Source organism: Panthera tigris, chromosome X, assembly GCF_018350195.1.
Source record: "Panthera tigris isolate Pti1 chromosome X, P.tigris_Pti1_mat1.1, whole genome shotgun sequence".
In the NCBI taxonomy this organism is placed as follows: Eukaryota; Metazoa; Chordata; class Mammalia; order Carnivora; family Felidae; genus Panthera; species Panthera tigris.
Window position 1 is genome coordinate 70,805,316 of NC_056677.1, and position 10,763 is coordinate 70,816,078.

General features: G+C 36.3%; 1 long non-coding RNA gene across 3 annotated transcripts in view; it reads right to left on the minus strand.

Annotated features, from left to right (window-relative positions):
- LOC122235479 overlaps positions 1-9,497 on the minus strand; it is a 36,921-nt gene extending 27,424 nt beyond the window's left edge. For all 3 annotated transcript variants that reach the window (XR_006213560.1, XR_006213559.1, XR_006213558.1), the window contains exons 1-3: positions 9,312-9,497; positions 7,881-7,963; positions 7,150-7,288 (exon numbers count right to left, since the gene is read on the minus strand). This is a non-coding gene — a long non-coding RNA (uncharacterized LOC122235479). The remainder of the gene's footprint in view (positions 1-7,149; positions 7,289-7,880; positions 7,964-9,311) is intronic.
- Positions 9,498-10,763: the final 1,266 nt, after the last annotated feature.

Here is a 10,763-nt window from a genome sequence, read left to right on the forward strand (position 1 = left end):
ATGACCTTAGCTGAAGTCAGAGACAACCGACTAAGCCACCCAAGCGCTCCCATAAGTCTCTTAAATACAGAGGACAAACTGAGGGTTGTTGGAGGAAGGTGGGAGGGGATGGGCTAAATGGGTGATGGGCATTAAGGAGGGCACTTGTTGGGATGAACACTGAGTGTTGTATGGAAGTAATGAATCACTAAATTCTACTCCTGAAACCATTATTACACTATATGCTAACTTAGACTTGATTTTTTTTAATGGTGACATTAAGTCCCCTTGTCTAGTTCCTGATTTTAGAAGAAAAGCTCTTAATTTCCCACTATTGAGCATGATGTTAGCTGTGGGCTTATCCCATATGTCCCTTATTATGTTGATATATATTCCTTCTATGTCTAATTTGTTAAGTGTTTTTATCATGAACTGATGTTAAATTTTGTCAAATGTTTTCTGTCTATTGAGATAATCATCCTTTTCCTTCATTCTATTAATGTGATGCATCACATTGATTGATTGGCATGTGCTGAACCATCCTTGCACCCTAGGGATAAATCCCACTCGATCATGGTGAATGATCCTTCTTAATGTGCTGCTTAATTTGCCTTGCTAGTATTTTGTTGAGAATTCTTGCGTCTGTATTCATCAAGGATATTGGTCTATAATTTCTAGTAATGTCCTTTTCTGGCTTTGATTTGGATATTAAGTATTAGGACATTAGCATAATTAGGATAAGGCTGGCCTTGTAAAATGAGTTTGAGAGTGTTCCCTCATCTATTTATTTTTGCAAGAGGTTGAGAAGGATTGATGTTAATTCTTATTCAAATGTTTGGTAAACTTCACCAGAGAAGCCTCTGATCCTGGGCTTTCATTCACTGGGAGATTTTTGCTTACTGATTCAATCTCCTTACTAGTAGTTGGTTTATTCAGATTTTTAATTTTTTCCTGATTCAGTTGGTAGGTTGTATGTTTCTAAGAATTTTTCCATTTCGTTTTTTAATTTTTTTAAAATGTTTGTTTATTTTTGAGAGAGAGAGATAGGGCACGAGCAGGGGAGGGGCAGAGAAAGAGAGGGAGACACAGAATCTGAGGCATGCTCCAGGCTCCAACCCCTAAGCATGGAGCCCAACGTGGGCCCCAAAAACACATGAACCGTGAGATCATGACCTGAGCTGAAGTCGGTTGCTTAGCCGACTGAGCCACCCAGGCACCCCTAAATTTTTCCATTTCTTCTAGGTTGTCCACTTTGTTGGCATGTAGTTATTCATAGTAGCTTCTTATAATCCTTTGTATTTCTGTGGTATCAGTTGTAATGACTTTTTCATTTGTAATTTTATTGATTTGGGTCCTCTCTCTTTTTTCCTTGATTAGTCTAACTAAAAGTTTGTCAATTTTGTTTACCTTTTCAAAGAACCAATTCTTAGTCTGGGTAATCTTTTCTATTGTTTCTCTGATCTCAACTTCATTTATTTCTGCTCTAGTCTTTATTTTGTCCTTCTGCTAACTTTGGGCTCAGTTCTTTCTTCTTTTTCTAGTTTCTTAAAGTGTTCAGTTAATTTTTTTATTTGGTATATTTCTTGCTTTTTTTTAAAAAAATTTAGACATTTATTTTGATAAACATTCCTCTTAGACTTGCTTTTGCTGCAAATTGTAAATTCTAGTATGTTTGATTTCCACTTTCATTTGTCTCAATACATTTCTTTTCACTTATTTTCTCTTTAATTTCTTCTTTGATCCATTGGTTGTTCAGAAGAGTATTGTTTAATTTCAATTTGTTTGTGAATTTTCCATTTTTATTCTTGGTATTGATTTCTAGTTTTATGTGATTGTGGTCAGGGAAGATATTTGTTATGATCTCAGTCTTGAATTTGCTAAGACTTATTTTGTGGCCTAACGTATAATGTCTCCTAGAAAATGATCCATGTGCAATTGAGACAATGTGTACAGTGCTGTTATTGGATAGAATGTTTTGTATATATCTGTCAGGTCCATTTGGTCTATAATTTTGTTCAAATCCACTGTTTATTGGTTGTCTGGATAGTCTATTTATTTATTCTTTTATTATTTTTTAATATGAAACTTATTGTCAAATTGGTTTCCATACAACACGCATTGCTCATCCCAACAGGTGCTCTCCTCAATGCCCATCACCCACTTTCCCCTCCCTTCCACCCCCATCAACCCTCAGTTTATTCTCAGTTTTTAAGAGTCTCTTATGGTTTGGCTCCTTCCCTCTCTGTAACTTTTTCCCCCTTCCCCTCCCCCATGGTCTTCTATTAAGTTTCTCAGGATCCACATAAGAGTGAAAACATATGGTATCTGTCTTACTCTGCCTGGCTTATTTCACTTAGCAGAACTCCCTCCAGTTCCATCCACGTTGCTGCAAAAGTCTATATTTCATTCATTCTCATTGCCGAGTAGTATTCCATTGTATATATAAACCACAACTTCTTTATCCATTCATCAGTTGATGGACATTTAGGCTCTTTCCATAATTTGGCTATTGTTGAAAGTGCTGCTATAAACATTGGGGTACAAGTGCCTCTATGCATCAGCACTCCTGTATCCCTTGGGTAAATTCCTAGCAGTGCTATTTTTGAGAGTGGGATATTATGTCCTGAACTATTATTGTATTTCTGTTTATTTCTCCTTTCAGCTATGTTTGCTTTTGCTTTATATATTTAGATGTTCTAATGTTGGGCACATAAATATTTGCAATTGTTATATCTTCTTGATGGGTTGACTCCATCATTATGTAATGACATTCTTTGTCTCTTTTTACCATTTTTACTTTAAAGCGTATTTTGTCTTATAGAAGTATGACTATCCTATATATGTGTGTGTGTGTATACATTTTATGTATATATATGTATATATATGTATATATATGTGTGTGTGTGTGTGTGTGTGTGTGTGTATGTGTTACCATTTGCTTGAAATGTATTTTTGTATCCTTTCACTTTAAGTCTATGCATGTCTTTAAGGCTACTGTGAGTCTCTTGTAGGCAGCCACTCTATGTGTTTGAATTGGAGAATTTAATCCTTTTATGTTTAAAGTATATTTTATAGGTAAGGACTTACTTTTGTCATTTTGTTAATTGTTTTCTGGTATTTTGTAGATTCACGGTTTTTGGCTTCTTATTCTGCTGTATTTTTGTGTATATTTTGATATATTTTGTATCGGTATAATTTGACATCTTTATCACATTATTTTGTGTAATTACTGCAGGTTTTTCCCTTGCAGTTACTATGAGGCTTACATAAACTATCTTAAATTATAACACTCTAGTTTTAAGCCAATAACAACTTAACTTCAATATAATTCCTAAACTTTACAGTTTTACATTTCCTCTCCTTCAAATTTTAGGTTACTGCTGTTACACTTTACATATTTTTTATGTAACTAATAATAGATTATTTTCATTACAGTTATTTTTACTACCTTTGTTTTTACCTTTAAATTAGAATTGTAAGTGAATTATTTACCACCATTACCAAATTACAGAATCTAACTTTGACTATATGTTTACCATTGAGTGAGTTTTACACTAACTTTTTGTGTTTTCATGATGTTAACTAGCATCTTTTATTTCCACTCAAAGAACTCCTTTGAGCATTTCTTGTTAGGCAGGCCTAGTGGTAATAAATTCCTTCACCTTCTGTTTGTTTGGGCAAGTCTTTATCTGTCCTTCATTTCTGGAGACAGCTTTGCCAGGTATAATATTCTTGGTTGATACATTTTTTTTTCCCTTTCAATATTTTGAATATGTCATCCCATTGTCTCCTGCCTGAAATGTTTCTGTTGAGGAATCTACCCATAGTCTTATGGAGTTTTTCTTGTATGTAACTTTTCTTTTTTCTCTTTCTGCTTTTAAAATTCTTTTTTTTTTCTCTTTGACTTTTGATGATTTGATTATAATGTGTCTTGATGTAGTTCTATTTGGGTTCAACCTATTTGGGATCTTTTAGGCCTCATGTATCTGGATGTCCATTTCTTTCCTCAAGTTCAGAAAGGTTTCAGTGATTATTACTTTGAATATACTCTCTGTTCTTTTCTATTTCTCTTCTTCTGGAATTCCCATAATGTGATTATTGTATGTTTCCATTATGTTGCATAAGTCTCATAGGCTTTTTTCACTCTGTCTCATTAAAAATAATTTTTTTTGCTCCTCTGACTAAATGATTTCTAGCGTCTTATCCTCAAGTCGTTGATTCATTCTTCTGCATGGTTGAATCTGCTTTTGGAGCTCTCTGTTGAACTCTTCATTTCAGCTATTGTATTTTTCAACTCTAAGATTTCTGGGGTTATTTTATGGTTTCTATTTGTTGAACTTCTTGTTTAGTTCACGTCTTGTTCACTTAATTTTGTTTAGATTTTGTGTGTTCCTTTAGTTGCTAATCTCCTTTAAGAGGATTATTCTGAATTTTTTGACAGTTCATAAATATCTATTTCTTTAGGGTGAGTTATTTGGAACCTTATTAGTTTCCTCTGGTGGTGTCATATTTACCTGATTTTTCATTATCTTTGATTCCTTATATTGGTATCTGTACATTTGAGTAATTGACGTTTTCTTCCAGACTTTATAAGTTTATTTTGGTAGAGGCAGATATTCACCATTAGGTGTAGCTTGCATTTCTGGGTATCTTCTGGTAATGTCCTTGGGTAGGTGGAGATGGCTATTAAGGTCTATTTTTAGGTGAGGCAGCTGTTAAAGCTCTGAGGTCAGGAATGAAGGAGGTGTACCACTGGCTGAGAACAGTTGTATAGAATTGCTGGCTTGGTTCACTGCTCAAGTGAAGTTGTAGTATGGGCTGTGGGGTTGCTCTGATTCTCTGGTCAGGCTTACTAGATGGCTGGAACTGGGTACTATATTCAGTAGTAAACGGGACTATGAATTAGCTTCCCTGTTGGGAAGCAGGTTGGGATTCAGGGTCTGGGCTCATTGTTTGGGGACCCCAATCATGCAAGAGTGTGACTGAATTCCCTTGTCAGGTGAGGCCACTAGTTTTGCTCTGCAGTTGGGGAAAGCCACAGGCCATGCTTTGTTCAAGTGCCACTGTGAGCAAGACTGTTGGATGAGCTACACAGCTTCCCATGTGTTCTGGTTAGGTTCCATTGTCAGGCAGGCTGAAAACTATATTCAGCAATAAGTGAGGCTATGAATTAGTTTTCTTTACTAGGTGCAGCAGAAGAAGCAGCTCTCAAGGTGATAAAGCTCTTTGTTGTCTTAACTCAAGCCAACCCATACTCCAAGTTACCTGGCCACAGAGAGCCACTGGCTTTACTCTGCAGTCTGTTGGCTCTGCCTGCCTATCTCTCAGCTAGAGCATTACTGAGTTACCTGTGTAACCAGATCTTACTTCCAGTCATTTTGTTCAGACGGGGTTGGGAGACACTCTCCACAGTGGATGGAGCTGTGTCTCAGTTTCCTCGTTTGGGCAGAATAAGAAAGGGCCCTTCCAGGCCCCTTACACTTTTCACAAACAGGCTTTCCAGTTCAGAGGGACTGGGAGCTACTTTCAGCCTTGGCTATAAATTAACCCTCCTGCCTGGGCATAGCAGAATAATCCTCCATGCCTGCTACTGGCTTTTCTTTGGGAGCAATCACCATCACGTGCTTCTCAGCAAGAGCATTGCTTGACTACACAGCTTCCATGTGCTCTTGCCAGCCCCTATGGTCAGATGGGGCCCAGAGACACTCCTCCCATGGGGGGTTTTCCTGGGAATGGACAGAGCAGACACTAAGGCCTGAAAAACTCAATTGAGGACCCAAATCAGGCAATTCTGCATCCTAAAACTTCTCTAGCCAAAGTGTACTGCCAACTTCTTCAGATGAGCAGAACTGCTGGTTGGAATTACTACTTGGACACTGCAGATATGAACTCAGTTTTCCAAGATATGTAAATTGGTTGTTGCAAGCCCCCTACCTTCTCTGTCACAGATTGCCAGTGGTTGAGCCCTGCAGATTCCACTGTAGCCCTCATGGGATGACACCACATTAGGGACTCCCACAGTGCTGGGGGGACTAGTTGTCCCCTTAGGATCTTTTTTCCCACTGGAGGAACTGGAGACTCAGGAGAGATGTCTCCCAGTGGTGGTATGCTGGCCTAGGGGAGGGACGATGTGGTCACTGTGTAGCTGCTTCTTTTACCCTTCTAATGAAGTCTGTCTTGGTCTCTGTGGTGCTGGCGGGTGTTTCAACCTCAGCCCCATGTTCTAGGATTCTTTCAATGGTGTCTTGTTCATAAATAGTCATTAGTTGTTCTTCTTGTGAGAGGAAGTGAAGTCAGGAAAGACCTATGTTGCCATCTTGGTGTTGTCACTCCCCACAGTGAGTTTTTTGGGGAAGGTTATTTTGTCATGTGGTCAACTTAACTAAAACTGCCTCCTCAAAAAAACACTTCAATATGTCAACAAAACCAGGTATTCATTTTTGATGAATTTTTAGTCCCATTTTTCTATAATTTATTACATTTCAAGAAAATCCATAAAAATAACTTTCAGATGATAATCCATTTCACTATTATTTTGATTGCTGTTTCTACTTGTACAGAGAAACGCAGTTTGCACTTTATGTTCATTATTAATACGTCTTGTAACTAAAGATAAGCAATTAGCTAGTGTTCAGCATTAGCTTGAACAATGTACTATTTAATGTGTTATTTGCAACACAAAATAGCAGGTAAATTATGAAAGTTAATATTATAATAACATAAGGCTGTTCTGACCTCTGAATTGATCTCATAGCATTTAACTAGTCTTCCTGTGATATCAAATCTCCTTTCTAAAAATTGCAAATTTCACTAAGGTATATATAGTATATTAATACATTTGAAGTATTACATATACTATACTTTTGACTCATATTTCTAATGATTCATGTATACTTTATATAATATTTTACATAATATTTTATATACATAAAGTATATTCATGTGTATGGAGTATTAAATATACTATATCTTTGACTCATATTTCCTAATCTCATTTTACAAATGAAATAGTTGTGATAGCAAGTCTTATAAGCTAATCTTTCCATCTTTATCTCAACTGATATTGTCATATCATTTTGCTATAGCAAAGTCTTAGTATTCATTGTGTTATTTTTACTTGAATTATGATGATGATAACCACATATAGAGATTGAAATGTATGATACATACGAAGAGTGGCTTCAAGTATGTGGTTGAAGAATAGTTGCTCCCATAATTTCCTTCAAGTTTAGCTGTTCCCAGAGAGCCATCCCATTTATAAGACAGATGGATGAAAGGATTGTCCTCTTTGTGTTCATGAATCATAAAGCTATTTTAAATGAAAAAAAAAATAAATATGAAATATTTCAGGGTGCTTTAAAAAATAAAATACATAGTGTTAAGTATTATAATAAAATAGATTGTTATTACTATACTCTACAGGAAACAAATAAATGAAATAATCCAGAAGTCACCTTTGATTGATATAACACATATAGTAAAATAATGGCACCCTCATAAAACAAAGAAAATCATTCTCCTTTTATTCAATTTCTCACTAAAACTAGGGGTTTTGTTAGGGAATATTTCCTGTTCTTCCTCAGAATGTTTGAGAAATTACTATGATATTTAGATAAATGAAGGAAGTACAATTTTAAAAATCTTGCAGATTAATTTGGTCAATACTGCCTTTTTCCTCAGGAAATGTGTCAAAGAGTTATCTTCTAGTCTGGTATAAATACAGCGACAGATACTTCTGGTTAGAAACATTGTTATCTCTGACAGTGCCTCTTCCTCTCTGCACCCCCACCTCCTACTGAAAAATAAATACATAAAACTCCCTACTAAAATTATTTCCAAATAAGATTGGGCTTTCTTCTTCAGTATTTACATGTTTTGACTTTCTTTTTAAGAGAACTTACTTGTAATTTCCTCCAGAGAACTTTGGCGGTGGAGATACAGGACTTCTAGGAAGGATACTCTGACAGGATGAGCTCCAGGGAATCTGCACATAGATTTTTTTAAGGGAGTGAGGAAAAATTTAGCCATGATTTTGAGGAAATTTGAAACACAATAGCCCACAATGATTCTACATGCTAAATATTTAAATGCCAATATATCTCCAGGCTTCATTATTAAAAATGACCAATAAACAAAGTTATTGCTAACAGGCAAATGCTTACTTATAGCGATAACTTAGCAAGTCTGTCTCTCATATCTATCTATCTATCTATCTATCTATCTATCATCTATCTATCTATATCGTCTATCTATGTATCTATCTATCTATCCATCTATCATCTATCAACATCTATCTACCATCTTTTTATCTATGATGGAGAATGGTTTGCTGAAGGGGAAATGCAAATAGAAGATTCATTTCAGCTGCCACTCTAAGCACTAACTGACCTTTCTAGCCAAAAGGATTATATGTGAATTCCTCTTCCCATTGTCATAGTGTGTAAAACATACCCAGAGAAAACACAGTGGACAAAAGTAATGCAGAAAAAGAATACTTTTCAGCTCTCTGAATATAGAGAGCTTCAATATCAAACAGGCACGGCATACTGCAGAGAGCTTTGGAGAGAAGGTAATACATACAAATCGATTGATAAATGCTTGGTACTTAAAGACTGCACTTTGAGTAATTGCATTAGAAAGAGTAAGTTGTAATAATATGGGCATTGAAACAAGAAATCAGCATTTTAACACAGATATGAGGCATATAACTGGATTCATACTGGATCTACACAAAGCCTATTCTTATAATCACACTGGTTATGTTGGGTACATAACATTGCTGACATGATGATTTTGATGGAGCCATATTGAAATCAAGGATATTGATTTTGTTTTACATTGCTACTTTGGTAGAGATATTTTGACACGGGGAAATCTGATGCAGACTATAAAACAGTGCACTTTCTGATTAAAAAAAAAATTAAGTGGGTTGCCTGAGTGGCTCAGTTGGTTAAGCATCTGACTTTGGCTCAGGTCATGATCTCATGGTTTTTGGGTTTGAGCCCTGCATCAGGCTCTGTGCTGACAGCTCAGAGCCTGGAGCCTGCTTCAAATTCCATGTCTCCCTTTCTCTCTTTCCCTCCCTTGCTCGGGCTCTGTCTCCCTCTCTCTCGAAAATAAATAAACATTAAAAAAATTAAAAATTAAGTAAGTGAGTAAGTAAGTAATATGTGAAATATACATCATGACTCATTCCTAACTTTCAGGTCATGTTAACAACCACGTCTGGGGGGTGAAGTGAGGAATCTTGGATTGGTAATAATGTCAGAGATGAGATAAAGATTAGGTATCTAGAAAACCTCTCTGATACAAACGAGAAGAATGAGACTGACCCAATATGTCTCCTCCGTTGTTTAAATATCTTTCTTTGGTCTTCGACCTTTCCTTTTCTGCTTTGTTTTTGCGATTTTCTTTAAAATAAAACAAAAAATCACAACAAAACAAAAAATGAAGACCATGATTCTTGAAAGTTTGATTTCAGTGAAGCTTGACAAGAAAACTTCACTTGTGTCTATAGCCAGTCCCTCTGATCTTTGATTCCTGATGTCACAGTAGTCAGAATCAAGCGTTCCTGATCATTCCATACATCAGGTCTTAAAGGGGCTACCTTTGCTTCCATAGTGGACTTAACTTCATTGTATCAGGTTTCTTTCTCTAGAAGGCAAAAGAGAATAGTATATCTGATCTGGTGAAAAGAGGCTTATCCAAAATTTGGACTAGGGGTTATAAACCAGATTCTCTAGCTTCAGGAGAATGGATATATTGGGGAGAAAATACCATAGAAAGTAGTAAAAGGGTCATATCATGTAGAAGGACTGTGTACCTGTAGTGTGTCCCATTTTGGGCCTGATTTAAAGTTATTAATCCCGAACTAGCCCTTGATTTAACTAGTTAAATGTAGAAATGTGTTTCAGGCAGAATCTAAGAGTACAAAATTATAGAGCAGAAGGCAGGGCCAGACTGACATGGTGAGATTATTTTTTGAGATTATGCCCTATAGGTAGTGGTGATGGTGGTTCTGATAGTAGTGTGGCACTCTACTCTTAGAAGCACATGGGAGTCCAGAAAAAATAACAGCTAGCTACTGAAGACAGTTTTCTCCAGAGTCAGTGACTATATTAGACCATTGAGACAGGGTGATAATATAGTTTATTGTCCAAACCAGAACACTTAGGAGAGTAACACGAGGAACTGTTAATGTTTGCATTGGAACAACCAACAGAAAGTGGGACTATCCTGGTCACCCTATCCTGAAGTCACTGTTATTAGACCCAAAGTTGAGCCTTTTCATGTTTTTCAAAAACAATGTGGCTTTCACTTTCTCCATCAAAAATAATTCCTTTTCTATATTTTATTTTTAAAAAAAACCTTGAAATTTCCTATTCGGTATTACACAGCCACAAACATTAATTCCATTTTTCAGCACTCACAGTGAAGATGATGCTGTGAGAGTGTGAGACAGATCTATTTAGTAGAGCATTAAGCCGTGGTCTAGCTTGACAATTTCAAAGGACAAAGAAAAAGCCTTGTGGAGGGGCCGATTAGGACCTGATAAGGAAAGTCAGTAGATTCCCATTTGAATTCATGATCAAAGAGCAAAACATCATCTAAGGGTTGGTAAAAGTAAGAAAATCAAGAGAAGTTTCTGGACTTCTCTAATGACATTCCATAGAGCAAAAAATATTGTGTGCAAGAATATACACAACAGGTCCATCTTATCTACCTGGGACAGCCTGACCGGGTGCCCCATGTATTAGAAGTCACAGGCAAAGCACTTGTCCTAT